The following is an 18,712-nucleotide window of genomic DNA, read 5'->3' as shown; positions in this document are numbered from 1 at the left end:
TTTTAAATTTGCCAAGATGTCAGGCGCTCTGGCTCCCGGTAAACATTTGACTATGGTGGCTGGTGTCTCTATATTCACGTTCCGTACAATAGAATCACCAATAACTAGAGCACTTTCATCAGGCTCATACGTACGTAATGGAGCACTCTGAGAGCAAGTGAAAACCCGAATTCTCAGACCGAAAATCGCAGCTTCAGTCAAAATCACACTGCTCTGCTCTCAATGCACTTTAGTCCCATTCGCAGTTTTTGGGGTGGCAACCAGGGTGGCAACTGTACCCTTGTGGACATGCCACTGGTCCACGGTTCAGAAATGTCCCAGTGCTCCCGATGGCATTTGAGCGGAGCTCTTTCACTACAGCGGACACGCGCACTCAGTAGACGGGGAGAGGTAGAATGACAGAAGTGATAATGCACCTATTACAAAAAAAAAAGAATCACGAGTTTCACACAACTGTATACACCATTAAAGGGGAAGCTATAGCCTACACTATACACTATAGATTACGGACTTGCGAAACAACAAAACAAGTGGTTATACCGAGGGTATATGCAGATATTGATCCTTAGAATTCGTAATATGCAAATGACCAGGGGAAAAAATAAACATACGGCATATCCTTAGCGTGTGGCCAAATTACACCACTGGTGTTAACACGATAAAATTTCATGCATTCCGTTTAAAGACTTTTGACCCCGTCCACCTTCCATACAGCCGGCCTTTCAGCAATCTATAGCTATAGCGCAGGAGGACTTAATGTCAAATACTGATCAAATCAATCCACCATCGCAAACAGTGATTTTTTTGTTCTGTTAAATGCATTTAAGATGTTGGGTTTTCCTCAGTGTTGATATTTTTTATCTGTAAATGTTAGAAAGTCATACATATATTTCAATTTTGCTGTCAGGATTGGGCGAGGCTTACTTGAGTGAATGAGTGCTACTACGTGCATGCAAACTAAACAGATGGAATGCAATAGAATAATGGCGCAATAATTCTGGATAAAATTTGGATCCTGCTAAATATGTGTTGTTGGACATTAAATGTGACACATTTCGAATTTTAATCCTACATATAAGTTATTATTATTATTATTATTATTATTATTATTATTATTATTATTATTATTATTATTATTATATCAAAGCAGCAGTGGTGAAGTAGGGGCCATATGCAAGTATACGACGTATGCTTACTTTTCCCCCGTGGGATTTGCGTATTACGACTTTAAGGATCATTTTAAGACTTAAGACTTAACCGACCTTGGGGAAAAATCCATAAAAGAGGAGCTGACAGAGCCTGCAGATCCTATTCCTCTAATTGAGAATAGATGACTTAAAAGTTATCTGACAAACTTAAACAGCTTAAATGGATGGCCTGCCAGGCCTTCCAATCGAAATAAGTCGCAAAATGAATCTGTGCTGGGTGGAAAGGCCTAAGCCGTCTCATGCCTGCATAATTGAAAACCAGAGGGTAACCTCCTTCTGAAACACCTCTATGGTAACGCTCAGCAGATATGGCAGCCACATAAACCTGTGGCAGGTCCTTAAGGGTAATGGAGATGTTCACTCAGACCAACCTTACTCTGAACCGAATCGTTTGGAAGCAAACAGGTTGACTGGAAGGCAGAAGACTGGTCCTGGGCTATTCTTGGCTAGAGCGTCCCCACCCAGAGGCGACGGAGGAGACAAGGAAACCAGAGCGGGCAATGCGCAAGCTCGTAGCAAACAATCCACTTCCGCTCAGCCGAACCTTGCCATATGAGACTCACCCAACTGAGGGTGCAAGAGTAAGTCCACTCCTGAGGTCAGATGACACGGGACATGAACTGCTTTGATCAACAGGAACCTGGTCTGCATCCAAAGAAGAACACATCTCACCAACCTGACAGGGGGCGAGAGTGTAATCCTCTCTGACCAATGTATGAGACCACCATGTTGTCAGTCCTTGACCTAATGTGACAGCCACTCAATTGGCGTTAAAGACCAGTTCAATGGAATAAAGTATTGGCAAACTTCATTCAAAAGCAAACCTAAGGAACTTCCTGTGTCTCCTGACGATCTGGATGCAGAAGTATGCATCCTTATAAGAAATATTCTGAAGCAAGTGAATTTTTTGACTTATTTGTTTCAGCTCAATGCAGCAGCGGAGCTGAAATAAATAGTAATTAGTCGGGCAAAGTAATGTTTGGTAGCTTGAAGCGCCAAAAATCACAGTGCACAACACGTCTGTGTGGGACTCAGAGTCTGCGTCTAAAACAGTACACGAACAAGAGTTGGAAGCGTAAGCGCCAAATCAAATGAGCATGTCTGCATCAGTGCAGCGCAGCCGATAACAGAGAGAGAGCAAACCCCGCCATCTCACTGTTATAGCTTGCTATAATCACGTTAGCTCTTCCATTTGTTTCATCTCGACGCAGCAGCGGAGCTGAATGAAGTAGTCAGGCAACTATTATTGGTAGCACTAAGCGCCAAAATAATAGTGCGCTACACAAGCGCGGTAAAGTTAGTTTTAGGTTTGATATTCGCTGGATATTCGCCTAGGCTTGCTTTAGGGACCGTCTGCAAATATACCTCTCAGTACAGAACTAAGTCCAATAATTAATACAAAGTATGTTTCCAACATCACAGTAAATGTCTTGTGGGCAAACTGACACAAAATATTTAGCCAATATGTCCCTACTAACAACATCTCCCTTACTGTATGTACAGTACAAACAAATTATTTTCTTTAAAAATTTACTATCATTCACCAAAAGTTTTTTTTTTGGTTTTTATGTTAATGTTTCAAAGGTTGTAGGACATTTGTAGTTACAAGACTGACTTACTACAGGTGAAATTTTATCTCCCTTACTGTATGTACAGTAAATAATTATTCTTATAAAACAATTACTGTAAATCACCAAAAGGATTTTTTCATGTTCCAATGGTTGTAGTAAATTTGTGTTTACAAGACTGAAATACTACAGGTGAATTTTTGCCAATATCTTCCTTACTGTACGTACAGTACATAATAATTATTTAAAAACAATTACTGTAAATCACAAAAAGGGTTTTCTCATGTTCCAAAGGTTGTAGTAAGTTTGTAGTTACAAGACTTACTTACTACAGGTAACATTTTGCCATATGTTTCAAACGTTGTAGTACACTTGTAGTTACAAGACTGACTTACTACAGGTGAATTTTTGCCAATATCTCCCTTACTGTACGTACAGTACACTCTTATTCTTAAAAAAACAATTACTGTAAATCACCAAAATTGTTTTTTCCTGTTCCAAAGGTTGTAGTAAGTTTGTAGTTACAAGACTTACTTACTACAGGTGAAATTTTGCCATTATCTCCCTTACTGTATGTACAGTATATAATAATTATTTAAAAACAATTACTGTAAATCACCAAAAGGGTTTTTTTCATGTTCCAAAGGTTGTAGTATGTTTGTAGTTACAAGACTTACTTACTACAGGTGAATTTTTGCCAATATCTCCCTCACTGTACGTACAGTACATACTAATTCTTAAAAAATTCTGTAAATCACCAAAATGTTTTATTTTCATGTTTCAAAGGTTGTAGCACACTTGTAGTTACAAGACTGACTTACTACAGGTGAATTTTTGCCAATATCTCCCTTACTGTATGTACAGTACACTCTCATTCTTAAAAAACAATTACTGTAAATCACCAAAATGTTTTTTTTTTTACTGTTCCAAAGGTTGTAGTTACAAGACTTACTTACTACAGGTGAAATTTTGACAATATCTCCCTTACTGTATGTACAGTATATAATAATTATTTAAAAACAATTACTGAAAATCACCAAAAGGGTTTTTTCATGTTCCAAAGGTTGTAGTAAGTTTGTAGTTACAAGACTGACTTACTACAGGTAACATTTTGCCATTATCTCCCTTACTTTACGTACAGTACACACTCATTCTTAAAAAGAAATTACTGTAAATCACCAAAATTGTTTTTTCCTGTTCCAAAGGTTGTAGTACGTTTGTAGTTACAAGACTTACTTACTACAGGTAAAATTTTGCCATTATCTCTCTTACTGTATGTACAGTATATAATAATTATTTAAAAACAATTACTGTAAATCACCAAAAGGGGTTTTTCATGTTCCAAAGGTTGTAGTAAGTTTGTTTTTTCAAGACTGACTTACTACAGGTGAAATTTTGCCAATATATCCCTTACTCTATGTACAGTATATAATAATTATTTAAAAACAATTACTGTAAATCACCAAATGGGATTTTTTTCATGTTCCAAAGGTTGTAGTAAGTTTGTTTTTTCAAGACTGACTTACTACAGGTGAATTTTTGCCAAAATCTTCCTTACTGTAAGTACAGTATATAATAATTATTTAAAAACAATTACTGTAAATGCCCAAATGGGTTTTTCTTCATGTTCCAAAGGTTGTAGTAAGTTTGTTTTTTCAAGACTGACTTACTACAGGTGAATTTTTTCCAATATCTCCCTCACTGTACGTACAGTACATAATAATTCTTAAAAAAAATCTGTAAATCACCAAAATGTTTTATTTTCATGTTTCAAACGTTGTAGTACACTTGTAGTTACAAGACTGACTTACTACAGGTGAATTTTTGCCAATTTCTCCCTTACTGTACGTACAGTACACTCTTATTCTTAAAAAACAATTACTGTAAATCACCAAAATTGTTTTTTCCTGTTCCAAAGGTTGTAGTATGTTTGTAGTTTCAAGACTTACTTACTACAGGTGAAATTTTTCCATTATCTCCCTTACTGTATGTACAGTATATAATAATTATTTAAAAACAATTACTGTAAATCACCAAAAGGGTTTTTTCATGTTCCAAAGGTTGTAGTAAGTTTGTTTTTTTCAAGACTGACTTACTACAGGTGAATTTTTGCCAATATCTCCCTTACTGTATGTACAGTATATAATAATTCTTTAAAAACAATTACTTTAAATCACCAAAATGGTTTTTTTCATGTTCCAAAGGTTGTAGTAAGTTTGTTTTTTTCAAGACTGACTTACTACAGGTGAATTTTTGCCAATATCTCCCTTACTGTATGTACAGTACATAATAATTCTTTTAAAAAAATGCTGTAAATCACCAAAAGGTTTTTTTCCTGTTCCAAAGGTTGTAGTACGTTTGTAGTTACAAGACTTACTTACTACAGGTGAAATTTTGCCAATATCTCCCTTATTGTATGTAGAGTATATAATAATTCTTTAAAAACAATTACTTTAAATCACCAAAAGGTTTTTTTAATGTTCCAAAAGCTGTAGTAAATTTGTAGTTACAAGACTTACTTACTACAGGTGAAATTTTGCCATTATCTCCCTTACTGTACATACAGTACAAACTTATTCTTAAAAAAAAACAATTACTGTAAATCACCAAAATTGTTTTTTCATGTTCCAAAGGTTGTAGTACGTTTGTAGTAACAAGACTTTCTTACTACGGGTTAATGTCTGCCAATATCTCCCTTACTGTATGTACAGTATATAATATTTCTTTAAAAACAATTACTGTAAATCACCAAAAGGGTTTGTTCATGTTCCAAAGGTTGTAGTACGTTTGTAGGTACAAGACTGACTTACTACAGGTTAAATTTTGCCATTATCTCCCTTACTGTACGTACAGTACATACTTATTCTTGAAAAAAAATCTGATGAATCTTTTTAATCTGATGAAAATTGCTTTAAATTGTTTTATCATAAACCTCTTTTACTGAGTGTTTATTGAAGTACTTTTTACCGTACAAGTTTTTCTTTTATTGATGTGACCAAATAAATTTTCCAATAAAATAATGTGTGAGATTTCATCTGTTGATTAAATTAGTAAAAATGTTTTCTAAATTACTTTAGGAAAGCATATTCAAATAATGGAACATTTTCTTATTTTTTGACCCTGGAACACAAAACCAGTCTTAAGTCGCTGTGGTATATTTTTAGCAATAGTCAAATAATCTGTGTATGGTCAAAATTATAGATTTTCTATGCCAAAAATCATTAGGATATTAAATGTGAAGATCATGTTCCATGAAGAAATTTTTTTTTTACATTTCCTACTTTAAATACTTCAAAACTTAATTTTTGATTATTAATACTGATTGCTAAGAATTCATTTGGATAACTTCAAAGGTGATTTTTTTTACCCTCAGTTTTCAGAGTTTCAAATAGTTGTATCTCGGCCAAATATGGTCAGATCCTAATAAACCATACATCAATGCTTATTTATTCAGCTTTTGTATTATGTAGAAATCAAAATTTTGAATAATGAACTCTTAAGACTGGTTTTTGGGTCCAGGTTCACATTATGTACTTCTTTATTGCATAATGAATTCAGTTAACGTACATATATCTTAATGTTTTATTATATAGTCAATTCTTATGTTTGCTTTAGGGTTAGCCCTAACCCTAACCCTTGCATGCTTAGCAAGGGTAGACATACATTCAACAAGTAGGACCAGCTAAATTGAACAGATTGGGGCTTATAAACAAAGGGGAATGAGGATAATAAACTCAACACAGCTGGGATAAAAATGAAGAACTAATCAAGGAACATAATGGTAACAGGAAGGACCAAATAAGGGCATAAGGAAACACATTTGGTGTGCAAAACATGGAACAGGGTCTGACCATAGTCTATATAAAAATAGGGGTCTGACATGTTCCATTATGCGCACAAACATACAAATTATGCTTAAAATATTTGGTTCAAAGGATCACAAACTGAACTGAGTCAGTTCAAAGTAAATGATCAACAGAAACTCAAAATGGCATTTTATCTGAACAACATTAATTATCTACGTTGAGTTCACAAAAAAAGTTGTGTTAAACATAATGAAAATGTAGATATCTCAAAGAATATAAAGAAAGAATGAAAGAGGAGAAAAGTTAATAAAAGGTTACCTTATTACAAGCTTACTAAATGTGCTGACTAAATATCATAGCACATTCCATATATATATATATATATATATATATGTGTGTGTGTGTGTGTGTGTGTGTGTGTGTGTGTGAAAAAAGCTTCACAGTAATACACCTTTTTTCATATATGTACTGTATACACATGTGTGTAAAAGTACTTCTTGTAATTACTGTTTTATTTTGTATTAGTAATCAAATGTTTTAAAGATTTAAAATTCAAACTAAAATGTATTTATTTATTTTTAAATGCATTTATGTGGCCGCATTTAGGCCTAACTAATTTCATTTTGAAAGATGTGCAGTGCCTGAGGGCTTTTAATTTGAAATCAACAGTGCATCATTCTGTTGCTTTCTCAATCGACTCGATTTTTCCACTTACATTACCGCAAGTAAGATTTTTATTTAGAATTTTACTTTTGACATTCATTAATTTGTCTTACCTTCAGAGATCATAACTGGTGAGTATAACAACAATTGCTAATCATGACTTTCAGTTGACTGTCAGCAGCATAAAAACTTGTGATTTTAATATCAAAGAGATATTGCCCATTATGTTAACATAAAAGCAACCAAGAATATATTATCGATTACTGGGGTTCAAAAGTTGCTTATTTACCAACGGAAAAAAGTGATGCAAATGTTTTTTATAGTCTATTTCTAAACCATTGTATTTTTATGGCAGTCATCAGTCTTTACCCTTAACTGACAATGTAGGTTAGGGTTTGATTAAAATTCTTATAAAAATGGAACGTTACAAAAAAAGTCAACTTATTTGAATAAGTACATAAAAAATGTACCTTACATTAATACTGATTTAAAAAAATTGACGTTAAGCGGTACATTATCTGTATCTCTTGTGGATAATATTAGTATTACAGCCCTTATCGTTCACTTGACAAAAGCATCAGAAGTTAAGGAAAATTGACATGTTGCAAGATATATGCAAATATATATATATATATATATATATATATATATATATATATATATATATATATTTTATATAACATTATTTCATGAGGGTCTGAGTATGATGTATGCAAATTTTTGTTCAATCTGGACGAGGGGCATTGGGAATAAGGCTCTGAGAAATAAATCATTATTAATAATTATTATTATTAGTAGTAGTAGTAATAGTAGCATTTTAATATGAAGAAAATACAATTTATTGAAAATGTCGTTTCTACTACATACAGTACAACTGTATTTCTTGTAAACTGTTTCACATTGTAAATAATTGATTTCTTAAGTTAAGTTAGTAGAGCGGGTATTTATTTGTTAGTTTTTAAGCCTTCAAATTCAACAGTACACATTATTTTTCTGTTTTATTTTTTTTATTGTCATATTTTCTATTACATTTTTTTTTTTTGTACTTTAACATTGTCTATTTAATAACTTTATAGAAAATGACTGGCGGTAGGAAACAAAAGGCAGCAAAGGACCTGTGGGCTTTAGCAGGTGGTTTCAGTGTTGTTGTGAAAGAATTCTCAAAACAGAATGTAGGACATACCATTCCATATAACTCTGAGATCTGGACCAATCTGTCTCTGTCCATTTTTGGAAAGACATCAAACAATACAGACATTGGTTGTGGGTTATTTGGCATGACAACCGCAGGGGACTTAAAGACCAAGTGCTGCTATCAAGGAAACTAAAAAGCCAGCCTCCAGATCCTGTGTTAAGATGTTCTGATACTGAAGAAAAGCTCCATGGTGACACCAACATGACAAAAGAAAGGCCTACAGAAAGTGGAACACTTTGCACTTCACAAGACTCAACACACAGTAACAGTCAAATACAAGTCAGTGAAGATGATGTTGATGATACATCATGGGAGAGTGCTGATTATATTGAAAAACCATTGTTACAAGAGATTGACACTGACAAAACAAACATCAAGAATGCTGCTCAATCTTGTGCTGTCGTTCAGGAAACTGTTGGAACTGCAGTTAATGAAAGTGAAATTCTTGAAGAACTAGTCAGCGAAGAAAGTGGCATACATACTACTACGATGGAGTTGAGTGAAATGGTAACAGATTTTGCCAAAGAAAGGACAGATAGTGAACATGTGTCAGTAACAGTCAAAGATTATTTTGACTCATTGGTTTACAGCAACAGAAAATGCTGAAAATGACAGTCAACCACAGAGAAATACAAAGAAGGTTAGAAAGGTTTACTCTGTTCCAAAAACCTTTAAGATTTCACTCAGCAAAAAGAAATGGAGAGCAGTAAAACCAAAAATAGGTTCAGTGCAATTAAGAAAACCATGGACTCATATCGTATATGAGGCATTCAGCAAAGTGAACCCTAACTGTGTACTTGCCTTCAAGTACCAACATGTCAGATTGATGCACAGCAGGAAAAGGAGTTCTGCTTTTGTAAATATCCGTGCAGTTTGCACATTTCCAACGTGCAATGCTCAGTACATCTTTCTGATGAAGAGAAAACCTTCAAACATGCAAAGAAAGGTTTTCATGACTGTTTATCATCGTGGACAAATCTGCCATTTAAAAGAACACACTCGAAAACGCCAGGCATCCAATGTCCGTAGGGGAAAAATTGCAAAAGTCATCCATAAAGGAGTGAGCCAAGTTTACACAGAAAGCTCCGGAGGACTCCTGTGGAAGAAATTATGGCAGGAAATGTAACGAGGTCTCTTAACAGAGACATCTTAAAAGTAATTTCCTCTGAGGTAAAAAAGGCTGCATCACTACATGACAATGTCTTGTTAGAAATGCATTTAACACAAAAAATTATGAAGGAATGTGACACCAGTTATAGACATTTGCCAGGTTACATTCAAAACTACCAGGTGGATCCTTTCAGCTGTCACATGTACACTGAAAAGGGAATTTCAATCTTATTGACACATATGAGGAAAAAGTCACCAGTAACCCTCTATTTGGATGCCACTGGTAGTGTCGTGTCTAAAATACCAGAACAGAAAAAGAGAGTTTTGTACTATGCCCTTGTTTTGGCAGGTCAGGGCAATGGCACACCACCTTTGCCCATTGCTGAAATGCTGTCAAATGACCACACTGTGCCATCTGTTTCTTTCTGGCTGATGCAGTTTGTGCACAACCTGTCAAAGTTCACTACACTGACAATCAGGTATTTGGAAACAGATTATAGTTGGGCACTCATACAAGCTGTTCTACTGGCTTTCAATAAAGAGAGCATTCTGTCATACCTTGACAGATGTTTTGATGTTTGCCAGGGCAAGAATGATGGGATGGACAGCACAAGCTTCACAGTGATACACCTTTGTTCAGCCCATGTGCTTAAAGCTGTGGCCCAGGCAATTTGCAGGCATGTGACGGACAAGGGACACAGAGAGTTTGTGATTTTTGTGTTCGCAAGATTGCAAAATAGCCAGACTCTAGATGAAGCAATTAGGATCTTTCAGGCTCTTTGCATTGTCCTTAATACAAGGACAAATACTGCTTCTGTACAGGACAGTATTAAGGCTCTTCAAGAACTCATTCAGTTCTTCATCCTTGAGATACCCATGCCTGAAAACAGAGTCCAGGTGAACACTGCAGATGACAAGGATGAGCAGTCTAGAACAATTGTGGGAAGTTCTCGCTTCTCAACTGTGTTTAGAAGAGCGTTTGATGAGGCAACCAAAGTAGTCACTGAAGAGGAAGAGTCTTCGGAAGAAAATCTGTACTACTGTCCAAGCATCATTCGAACACTTTTCAACACATACATGGCTATCTTTCCCATGTGGAGTGGAGTCATGCTGGGTGACCTAAAAAGACATGCAGCAGACAAAGACATAACATCAATGGAGGATGGAGGACAAAGACAAGACAACAAGACACGAGAAACGAATTGCCATGTTGAAGGATGGTTTGCCATTGTAAAGCAACACATCCTAATGAAAGCTCGTAGACTGCGGCCAGGCAACTTTGTACGCAAAATGTACTCTTCTTTGCGAGGAAGATACATTGAGCATATAATGCAGCATGGCTTTCCTCTAAAACTTCTCCAAAAACCTCTGAATTTAAAGGATATTAAATTTGCAGAGGAATCATGGGCCAAAAAAGAAAAACTGACTGCTTCAAAGATGGGAGAGGCTATGTTTTACTCCGTCCCAACATCAGTACCACATCCTAAAAGGAAGTAAAGGAAGGCCAAAAGGCATGTCACAACTACCATGGATCAAGCAAGTGAAGAGATATTTAAAGTCTCAAACAATCAAATGCAAGATATCTCAAATACCACAAGTACCACAAAAGACTGCAAAACAGCAAACTACTACTACAAACTTTGGAGAGGCATCTGCTCCCAAAAAGAAGCAGCAACGAAATGAACATTCAGCACATGAAAGTGAAACACAATCCAGAACATTCAACTTTGAGAAGGTAGACTTGTCCTCCTTAACCACCATAAGACCTACTGGACTTAAAACTCACACTCATAAGGATGTTGCAAATACTTTGGAGACAACACCACTAAATGTACATGATGAAGTATGTAAAATTCACAATGTAATAAAATAATGTTAGTCTGAAAATAGCATACTACAATATTATAAAATAATTAATGTAAAATCACAGCTTGTCTTGACTTTGTTATTACAGACAGAAAAACTGTGGGGAAAAAGGAATGTGAAGTGATTGTAGCTGTCCAAAAAATGGCACACAAAAATACTTGGATGTCTCTGAGACAGTGTGACTTTATTACATTGAAGCCTCACAATCTATTGAATGGAGAGGTTAGTACAACTTTTCTGTACTTAAATGATAAATGATTTTCAAATTAACCAAATTTTAATACTGGAACTACAAAAATGTAAACATTTTAATATTTTATATTTTCCAGACAATTGAGTACTATATTCATGCTTCTATGAATAAAAGTGCAAGCACAAAAAAAATGTACATACTAAATCACTACACGATCGGGGTAATCCTGTTTGGAGAACAACAGCAAATTACCCGCCAAACCTTGAGGAAAGTAAGTAAAATTCAAAAGCCTAGGACATGACCCATACAATATCTGCTTCAACAGATCATACTGAAGTAAAGACTCACAAGTCTATAATAAGACTAAAACATTCAGAATGAATTGTTAAAGGGGGGGGTGAAATGCTCGTTTTCACTCAATATCCTGTTAATCTTGATTACATATAGAGTAGTACTGCATCCTTCATAAATCCAAAAAGTCTTTAGTTTTATTATATTCATAAGAGAAAGATAGTCTGTACCGATTTTTCCCGGAAAAACACGAGCGTCTGGAGGCGTGATGTGTGGGCGGAGCTAAAGAATCACGAGCGCGAATAGGCTTTTGCGTTGAGAGCATGTGGAAGCTGTGACATTACCGTGAGGGAAAACCCATCATCCAAAACGATCGTGACCCTTTTTCCTTGGGATTGCATCATCCTTAAGAAATAAACGATACGCAAATCCGTCGTCAAACTGGGCCTTGTGAACAAGCATCTTCGAAATGCAGAGAACAAACAAAAACACTTGTACAACTCCTTTGATGCTCTGTAAAAATAAACTCCATCCACTGGTCCCTTAATGCTGTTTTTTTTTGGTAATCTGTGCAGGGTTGTCTTGCCCTGGCAACCAAAAACACACTTCTTTTGTGACTTTTCGCGACGCTCTCGCTCTGATCACTGAATCGCTCTGATCAGTGAAATGTCTGTGCTGCTCAGCCTCGCTGTACGGGAGCGCGCGCTCTTCCGGCAGAAGTGCCTTAGGACCCATATAAGGAAATTCCGCTCCATCTAACGTCACACAGAGCCATACTCGAAAAAAACTTTCCGAAACTTGTGACAAACCGGAAGGAGTATTTTGGGAACAAAAATACTCCTTCAAACGTACAACTTAATTTTTGAAACTTTGTCCATGTTTAGCATTGGAATCCAACTCTTTAACAGTGTAAAAAACTCAGTATGCATGAAATAGCATTTCACCCCCCCCTTTAAAATGTATTATGTTGTCCATTAGTTGCGGTTAACATTATGTTTGTTTAGGGTGAAGTGTTTGTAGTACTGATTAGACTTCACATTAAATATGTTACAACAGCCTGTTAATCTGCAAATGTATAACTGCTTTTATTTTATTCATTGTAAATGTTTAAAATGCTTTAGAGGAAAACTTTGAAAATTATGATGGTGCAGTGGGATTTGTAATTGTAAATGGCAATCACTGGAAGTTTGTGGTAAGTAAAACCAGTTGTAAGTTGAAAATTGTTGTCATTCCTTAGTTTTAGTACTGTTAATTCAATGCTAACAATAATACTGTAGAGAACAGGTGAAAATTGTTTCATTTAGGATTGACTGTGGTTACATTACAAAAAATAATAATACATTAAGATATTTTTCCTTCTAATTTTCTGTTATGGGACCAACCTGGGAAATGAATCTGTAGTTCCTTCATGCCACGTCAGAGAAGATATTTGTTGTTGACCCAGCTGATGTCTCAAATGACATGAAAGACTCAAAACTAGCCGCCAGACGTTTTCAGTAAGATAAATGAGACAAAAACGACTGGCAAGATCAACTCTGAATATCGTGTGCAATCTGTCCAATGGAAGGGTTTGACGTCACGAGCGGGGTGACGTAGCGACCAGGAAGCTTTAAAGGCACGTGCCACACAGCTGACTTCAGCTTCGAGTAGAGAAGCAAAACCCAAAAACCCTTTTTAGGAGGACCGTAGCAAACAAGCAATTGGTCAGATTTTCTCCATAGGGCAGCTCTGTGGACATATGCGTCCAGCTCTCGAACTTGACACATACAGTTTAGCTTCTCCTGGTCTGGCTCCCGAAAGGGAGGAGGACAGAAGGCCTGCAGTACGACAGGTTGTGGCGTAACAGAGGGAACTTTAGGAACATAACCCGCTCAAGGGTATAATAATGCTTTGGCCATACCAGGGGCAAAGTGTAAGTAGGTAGGGGCCACCGAGAGGGCCTGAAGATCTCCAACTCTCTTTAGAGAAGTAATAGCCAGTAACAGGACAGTCTAAAGGGTCAGATATCTATCTGAGATGTCATGAATCTCCAATGAAAATGAAAATGGAGCTTTACAAAGAGCCTCTAACACCACAACCCAGGTCCCAGGGGGGAACACGGGACCATACTGGAGGTCTCAGCCTCAGCGCACCGCGGAGGAAACGTGTAACTAGGGGGTGTCTACCCACTGACTGACAGTTGAAAGGGACATGGTAAGCAGCTATGGCCGCCACGTACACCTTTAAGGTGGAGTGAGTTAACCCTGCAGAGAGCCTAGACTGGAGAAACTAGACTGGAGAACTGTAGCAACTGGGCAGTTAACAGGGTCAAGCTGGTGGTCTCTGCACGATGGGGGGAAAGGTGTACAGACAAAGCCTCGGCCAGGTCTGTGTCATGGCATCTAGTCCCAGTGGAGCTGGGTGAACTAGAGAGAACCAGAGGGGACATTGCGATGTCTCTTGCGTCGCGAAGAGGTCCACCTGAGCTTTGCCAAATATCTACCTAGCTGCTCCACCACCTCAGGGTGAAGCATCCATTCCCCCGGGCCTCGGCCCCTGTCTCGACAGCATGTCTGCTTCCACATTCAATCTCCCAGGAATATATACTGTTCTTAACAAGAGGAGTTTGCCCTGGGACCACAGGAGGATCGGGTATACCAGCTTGTATAAGGAATACCTCCCTGGTGATTGATATAAGAGACCACCGATGTGTTGTCGGTGCGCACCAACACATGGCGGCCTCTCAGGTCTGGGAGGAAATATCTCAATGCTCGATACATCGCTAGCATTTCTAGACAATTGATGTGCCATGTCAGATGGCGACCACTCTACAGACTGCAGGCAGGGTGGCCACTCATGACCGCACCCCAACTGATGAGGGACGCTTCTGTTGCTAGCGTTACACAGTGACCAAGAGCTCCCAGCACCAGGCCCTGATTCAAGAACCAAGGTCTCTTCCATATGTCTAAGGCACTAAGGCATCGCCGCGTGACCTTGATAGTTCGTAATGGATTCCCCCTCGGGGGAAAATCCCTTGGTCTTGAGCCACTACTGCAGGGGTCTCATGTGCAGGAGGCCAAAAGGTATCACGTTGGACGAGCCGTTTAACATCAAATCTGCGCTGGATATTAATATCCGAAGTATAGTGAAAACACAATCAATTAGCACAGTAACAAGATCGGCAGTTTAAGACATTAACTTGTAAGCACAAAACACAAGATACTTCTCTTTTGAATATGAATAAGGCTTTATTAGATAAATCTAAGACATATAAACTAATCTAACACATAAACGCACGTACGCACACATTCACACAAGTTGCAGGAAGATCGAAAGTTAGGGAAAGATGAGTTTAAGAGAATAGAAATATGGAATCCCAGGTTTACAGCAATACGTTAAATTGCATAGACATGAACAAATATCAATCACGTAATTAGCCCTCGCATTTAGCTCCTCAATGAGGTTAAAATTATATTAGATACACCAGTAAAGGTCACAGTCTGGAGGTTATTTGTGTCTCCTGTGAAAAGGGAGTCCCCTTTGTTGTCCGATGTCGCTGATTGGCTGGAAGTTCAGTAGTCGCTGAAGTGACATCTTGGGAAGCCCTGGTTGGGCATTGGCTGAAGACGGAGTTGTGTGCGGGTTGAAGTTGAAACTCGACGTTACAAAACTTAACTGAGAACACGAAACTCTCAAACGGAAAAGAAAAGAAGTAAAGTTTGATGAGACTAAGTTGTGTTTCTTCTCATCGTGGCTAAGTAGCAGCAGGCGTGCAGACTGAAACACGCTGGAACCGTGCTCAAAGAACAGTGATGGCAAACAGCATGGCTAAAAGCTAAAGCTAAGAAGCAAAGCTAAAAGCTGGCATGACTGATAGCAAAGCAAGGCTAGAACTAAAAGCAGACATGACTAATAGCAGAAGCATAGCTAGAGACTAAAAGCAGGCATGACTAGTATCAGAAGCAAGGCTAACATCTAAAAGCAATATTTTATGGTGTCCTGAGTATTTAAACTGGCCTGTTGGCCACACCTCAAATGTTGTCTTGACCAATCAGATATTGTCTTGGCTCCAGGGCATCATAAATCATATGTTTATCTTACCAAGCATGTGGTCAGAATTTTCCCGCTCTTGCAGGGTATAATTTTGGACATGATTCCTATAACCAGAATATGATACATGTGACAAATAAATGATTGTCTGGACTATTTCAAGCAAGCAGATTCGATTACATAGATACTAGACATGACTATGTATCCTTAAGCTATCCCATAGTTATTAAAAGACATACACAATAAGTGATTATAACATGATAGGCAAATGTGTGGGTTACACATTAATGAATATGGAGTGAAGCGATGGACTGATTCATTTATAAGTCTTTTTGAGTTCATTCTGGTCCATATATATGCACAAAAGACAGTTTTTTTGTCATTCTCTTAACAAAAACTTCTGTGAAGACCAGAGGTTCAAAGCCCCCCCTCCCCTTTAGGAATTTCTGTCTGGTTCTGCAAGGTGGGGGGGAAGTCAATGGAACTGTTTAAATCTCATAGGTTTACATTTGATGTCCAGCGCTGCATTTCCATTACGAACAACAAATTTGACACCAAATTTCTCTTCTTCGAATTGAAATTGTAAATAATTGTTCTAGTGGTGTTAATGTTGAAAGCTGTTCTGTGAAAGCATTGGTTGGTTGGTTATCTTGCTTGGGACTTGTGACACAGAATGTTTTATGACTTCCTGTTGCCTCTTTAATTTGTCTGGTTTGAGTCATTTCTGCTACAACGCGAAGCTGAAGTCAGCTGCGTGGCACGTGCCTTTATTAGCTTCCTGGTCGCTACGTCACCCCGCCCGTAATGTCACGCCCTTCCATTGGACAGATTGCACACGATATTCAGAGTTGATCTTGCCAAAGGCATTTCCTCAAAGCGCTCGAGTTCCTGAAGAGGAACGTCATGTTTCCACATTTCTTTTTTAATTTTTCCTTTAATTTTTTCCTTTCCTTTTAGACAATATTTCAAGACAAGGTTCAATCTACATAGCAAAAGGGACTGGTTGAAAATCAAATGGAAACCAAGCACCATTGACCACACAGTGGAACAAGATGCAACAAGTTGTGGGGTGTTTGTTGCACAGGTGATTTTTATTGTTTGTTTAAATGCATTTATGAAGTCAATACAAATTATTCATTATTTATACTTACATTTTTATGATGAAATATACATTTTTTATTTGTCTACAGACAATTTAAAACTTTTCTCCCAGATAAGTTGCAAGGTATATTTAACCTGGTACGCCAAACTTAACCATTTTTCATTTAACATTTACTTCTTTTAAGATGGCAAGAGAGGTGATCGAAAAATTTCCATCAATTCCACATGCTTTCAACATTGATCCAAATGAAAATAGTATCAAGGAAGTGGGACAACAGATGGCACACGATATTCTTAATGGATCAGGTAATGTACCAAGCATCTAGTAATTGAAATATTTAAATTAAAGTTAAAAAAAATATATATATATATATATATATATATATATATATATATATATATACATATTAGGGCCGGGACTCGATTAAAAAAATTAATCTAATTAATTAGAGGCTTTGTAATTAATTAATCGAAATTAATCGCATTTTAATCGTATATAAATATTTGATCTGAGAACAGTGCAAAGTAATTTTTCACATGGATTTATAGTATACCATTGAATAATGACTGAATACATAAGCTTAAGCAACAAAATATTGTTTATTTTTGTTCAACCAAGCATATTTAGAAACAATTTAGAAATAGTACATTTCAGAAATTCTGGTAGCTTATAGGTGCTGGAACCTTTTGTAAAGTGTTTTGTAAGTAATACACAAAACTGTCAATTACATTCAGAACATTGGAAACCATGACTATTAGATAACATCTCTCTGTTGCTTCAGATGCCATAACAATAACCTCAATAACCTTGGCCAAAACAATAAAGAGTTTAACATAAACTGCCAGTTGCACCAACAAAATAATACATAGTTCAACATAAAGTGTAAAGTCCACGCTAGCTGCTATATGTTTTGCGTTGAGGTGATACTTGAGGTTCGATCATGTGCTGCGGTGATATGCGAACGCTAGTTGGTGCTTCAGTATAATCGGTCCACCGAAACTCATCCAGTGAGAATCGTTCCGCGGTGCAAAAATAAGTTATAAAAATGCGGCAAATTTTTTTCTGTAATTAATTAATCTTAATTAACGCGTTATTTTTTTGTGTAATTAATTAATCTCAATTAACGCGTTAAAGTCCCGGCCCTAATGTATATATATATATATATATATATATATATATATATATATATATATAGTAACATTTCAAGCAACTTATTGAATTGTATTAGTGTAAAAATAAGAGGGCTAAATAACAGTTTAGTACATTATACAAATTATTGTTCAACATGCATGCATACATACATGCATGCAACATGCATTATTAAATAAATAAATAAATAAATAAATAAAATCTGCTGTAGAATCCAAGGAGGAGTACTGTTCGTACTGTGGATGTAAGGAGGCAAAATCCAACACTCTTTGGGTATGTATATTGAACTAAAATTTGATTAAACATGTACTAAACATGTACAATCAACTGTGCATATGTTTACTTTTTAATGGTACATTTCTGTTTACTTTTGAAGATACAGTGTGAACAGTGCCAACGATGGTTCCATGCATGCTGCCTTGGACTGTCTCAGGACAATATACTTGGAAAGGATACCCAGTGGTATTGCACTGCACAATGTGTGTCTAGTTTAAAAAAAAGTCCACTTAAATATTGGTAATGTGTTACAATA

The sequence above is a fragment of the Carassius gibelio genome, chromosome B2, assembly GCF_023724105.1.
Source record: "Carassius gibelio isolate Cgi1373 ecotype wild population from Czech Republic chromosome B2, carGib1.2-hapl.c, whole genome shotgun sequence".
In the NCBI taxonomy this organism is placed as follows: Eukaryota; Metazoa; Chordata; class Actinopteri; order Cypriniformes; family Cyprinidae; genus Carassius; species Carassius gibelio.
Note: the sequence above shows the minus strand (reverse complement) of the source record.